The sequence below is a fragment of the Augochlora pura genome, chromosome 4 (genome assembly GCF_028453695.1).
Source record: "Augochlora pura isolate Apur16 chromosome 4, APUR_v2.2.1, whole genome shotgun sequence".
NCBI classification, from domain to species: Eukaryota; Metazoa; Arthropoda; class Insecta; order Hymenoptera; family Halictidae; genus Augochlora; species Augochlora pura.
The window spans coordinates 11,220,020-11,224,618 of NC_135775.1; the positions used below are offsets into that span (position 1 = coordinate 11,220,020).

At 37.3% G+C, this 4,599-nt stretch overlaps 1 long non-coding RNA gene across 1 annotated transcript; it reads left to right on the top strand.

The window, feature by feature from the left end:
* Positions 1-1,813: 1,813 nt before the first annotated feature.
* On the top strand, positions 1,814-3,719 carry LOC144469245 (uncharacterized). Its single transcript, XR_013493939.1, has 3 exons — positions 1,814-2,147; positions 2,373-2,661; positions 3,605-3,719. It is a non-coding gene; the product is annotated as an uncharacterized LOC144469245 (long non-coding RNA).
* Positions 3,720-4,599: the final 880 nt, after the last annotated feature.

The window sequence follows — 4,599 nt, forward strand, 5'->3', positions numbered from 1 at the left end:
AAAACTATTTCATTCATCCACGTCATCGATACCATTAACTTCAATCCCATTATCAACAAAATTATCTCCTTCATTAGCAACGTTCAATTTGCCAATCCCAATTTTATTCCCTGCCTGTCTGTCGCTACATTCAAAACCCAAACATTCGGAAGCTGCAAATTCACTTGTAACAGCAGAATCGATTTCTACAACCATCGATTCCTTCGACATTTCACAACCTAAAAAATCAACTTTCATACCATCTCCAAAAGAGAGATTACGACTCCTTAAATCTAACAAACAATTATGTTCTGTTAGGAAATCCAGACCCAAAATACAATCATCTTTAATATTCACAAAATAAAATTCATGTTCAGCACTAAATTTCCCGATCTTAACTTGAGCTTTTCTTTTTCCGAAAACTCTGACAGACTCGCCCGTAACTGTAATCAAATTTAAATTATGATTTTCAAAATCATCCCGGGACGAACCCTTCACAAGCGACACCGCTGAACCAGTGTCTAATACGAACTTCCGCGCATTTCCATTTAAAAAACCATCTACAAAAATCCCGTTACTTGAGAAAAATTCTGAGGGATGGGGGTTCCTTGTGCGTACCCCAGGATTCCCTGTGGGTACCACAACCGGGGTCTTCGTAATCCCCTTTACGTAGACCCCTCCCCGTTTCCCGATGCTAGAACTCTACTCTTATTTTCAAACCGTGGACTTTCCGAATTTGTATTCTGTTTCGCCACAAGACAATTGTATGACAAATGTCCAGGTTTTCCACAGCTCCAACAAATAATCCCGTTACTAACATTACCCGCGTTATAGTTTCGTGGCGAAATATTATTACGACCAAGTTGAAAATTCTTACGTTGAAACGGGAAACGAGCTTGCGACCGATTATCAGTAGGACGATGACTACCGGAAGGAACTATCGAAGACGGAATCTTTTCATAAATAGAGCGATACAACGCTTCCACCCTCAAAGCCACCTCCAAAACCGCGCCCAAAGAAGCCGCATTAATTGAGGCTAAGGTAATATCTTTTCGTAAATCATCGTTTCTGATTGCTTCGATGAAATTCTCCCGCGCCTGCTTATTCTGACATTCGATGGGAAGGCCCGCGAAGACCGAACGAGATAATAAGCAAATTTGTTCGGCCATTGCCTGAAGGGACTCCCCAACCCCTTGCCTGTAATCATAAAATTTGTAACGATCTAACTGAACCAAATGCTCGTTGCCATAACGAGTATTAAGACCTGTCACTAACTCATCAAAAATGGTCCGCTTGGATTCTTCCATACACGCTAACACCGAAAGAGCCTCCCCTTCAAGCGAATCTAACAACGCTACGGCTTTTGTTTGATCGTTCCAATTATTAATCTTAGCTAATGTCAAAAACTGCGTTAAATATAACGTCCACGAACCTGACCCATTAAATTTTCCGGGTTTCGCACGATAAGGAACAGAAGACGGAAAAGAGACACTACCGAAGTCGCGATTCAGCGCACCGTTATCCCTAACGTTTTCAGTCACAACACGCGGACATGTTTCGTTAGAAAAGCAAGAGAGATTAGAAGAAATATTCTGAAGAGAACTAGCTATTTGTTGAACTCTAGCTTGTTGGAGATCCAATCGTTCCGTCAATCGTTCCGCCAGTCTTCCCTCCAAGGCGGCGAAACGTTCCTCCAACGACGATCCAGCATCGCCGACCGTCGCCAAATTCTCCGTATTCATGCCGTTGGTTTCATTGTAGATTATCCCACTTCTGACACCAGTGTTACGTGAGCGCAATCGCGGCATGTTGAATAATAACGTTACGACTTTAACAACAACAGAACTCTTTATTCGGGAAAGGGGGAACTCAATATTCGACCGTTTACCACGACGTCTCTCGCAACTCTGAGTCGTTCTTGTTAAATCGTTACTCAAGAGATATTTACCAAGCAACGATGCCACAAGGAACTCTCGATATCTCGATATCAAAAGATATCGGTCCATATTCGTAACAGTATTAATTATATACATAACCTATATACATAATATATACATAACCTTGACAGAACAGTATTAAGTAAACTTTGATATTGTGCTTGTATTCCTGGTTGATGGTGGTATATCTGTAGGCGAATAATTATTACATGTGGTTTTGGTGATTTCCAGGTAGTCAAAGCGTTGCATTAGTTACTGAAATATTTGTTAAAGCGTTAGTAAGTAAGCGAAACCCGTATTGTAAGAAAAGAAGCCATAACGAATTCTGGTTTCGTTCTGACTCCCTTTTCAGACTCCAGTCACAGATTTGTAAAATAATAGTTTATTGTAATTGTAGGTGTGATAGTGTTGTCAAGTAGATAGTTCACAAAATTTCTTAAATTATTTCTGTTGCAGTCCTATATCACAGATTAGGAATCTGTAGGGTCATTTGGCTATACGGGAGTGTTCACAAGTGTTTGCGGCTACTGTTTTCTGTAACTATGTGGACGAAGCAGAGATGGAGGGGCAACGTTTCAGACTTCTTCTTTGGGAATTCTTCCTGTTCCAGAACTATAAAGCAGCTCCACCCTGTCATGAAGAAATATGTCAATATTTAAAGAAATTATCTTTCCTTTAACGTAGAAATTATAGTATTTTTGAACGAGTACAGTGACCAAAGGATTGCCTGACAATCCTATGAATAGTAATATGTTTCTTAGTTAAAGGGTATAAGAATATACAAGAAAATATGAGATTAAGTAGGAGGATAAGAGAGTCATATAAGAGCGATATAAGTGGACATAAGAGGATATACGTAGACATAAGTGCACATATGTGAGATGTAAGTTAATGAAGGAGAATATGAAAGTGATATAAGTGAGACGTAAGAGGATATAAGAGAGATGTAAAATGATATAGGAGGATAAAAGAGAGATATAAGATGATAAAGGAGGATATGAGAGTAACATAAGGAAGATGTAATAAGATGTAAGATGACATAAAAGGATATAAGCGGATATAAGAGAGACATAAGATGATATGGGAGAATATTTGAGAGATATAAGAGAACATAAGTGCATATAATCTTATATCTCTCTAACATCCTATTATATACTTTTACATCCTTTTACGTCCTCTCATATCCTCATATACCACCCTTATATCACTCTTATATCCTACTACATCATGTTATATCTCTTTTATATCCTCCCATAGCATATGTCCCCTTTATATCCTCGTATATTCTCTTATATTTTTCTTATACCACTCATATGTCCTCATATATCTTCTCATATCCTCTTAAATCTCCCATCAATCACACTTATATCCTCTTATATCCTTTCACGTCTTCGTTATATCCTATTATATCCTCTTATATCTCTCCTGTATCCACTTATATCCTCTTATATCTCTACTGTATCCATTTATATCCTCTTATATCTCCCTTATATTACTCTTACAGCTCCTTGCATCCTCTTATATACTCTCCTGTTTCCCTTATATCACTCTTATATCCTTCTAATATCGTGTTATATCTCTCCTATATAATCTCATATCCTCTTATATCTCTCTTGTATTCTCTTATGTCCTCTTACATCCTCTTATATCTCCCTTATATCATTGTTATATATTACTTATTGTTACAGCAAATTGTCCAAATCAAGTCGTCGAAATGTGATACTGCCCCGAAAGGGGCAACCCCTAAGAAAATATCTGAAAACAGGGGTTGTCGGGGAACCGTTGTGCCAACGGACAGTCAGCAGTCGCGACCGAGCGATCAACTCGTATCATCACAATTGTATTATACCAGATATTCGGAGCACAATTGGAAATAGCGTAGACTGTAAATAAAATGCCGCAACGTATTCCCCGTGAAGCCAACGAAGTTCGCAACAATATTATATCTCTCTTATATATACCCCCTTATATCATCTTACATCCTCTTATATCAATTTATATCTCCCTTATATCACTGTTTCATTCTCCTATATATGTCTAAATCTTGTATCACCTTGTATTCTCTTATATCCTCTCATATCTCTCTTATATTGTATTACATCTTCTTATATCTACCTTATATTACTCGTATATCATCATATATTATCTTATAACCTCTTATATGTCCCTTAAATCATTCTTATATGCTCGTCTATCCTCTTATGTCTCTCTTATATCACTCGTATATCCTGTTGTAGCCTCTTTAATGCTCTTGTAACGTTTTATATCATCTTTTCCTATATAATTCTAGTATCCTTCTTCACCTTCCTCTCTTTTCTTACAAATCCCTTCTATCACTCCTGTATCCTCTCATATCCTCTTATATTTCCCTTATATCAATCTTATATCCCCCTATATCATGCTATAACTCTCCTATAAAATCTTGTAACCTCTTATATCTAACTTATATCACTCGTATATTATCCTATATCATCTTATATCACTCTCATATAATCATATATCCTCTTACATCCTTCTGTGATATCGCCTTATATTCACTTCTTATATCCTCCTGTTATATGAAGGTGAAAACTGGACGGGATAACGATAGAGTAAAGCACTCGATGATAATGTAGAATAGTTAAAAGCGGGAATCTTTACTTCGGAAGGGAAAATTGTAAAACTATTATTAATGTTTGATGCT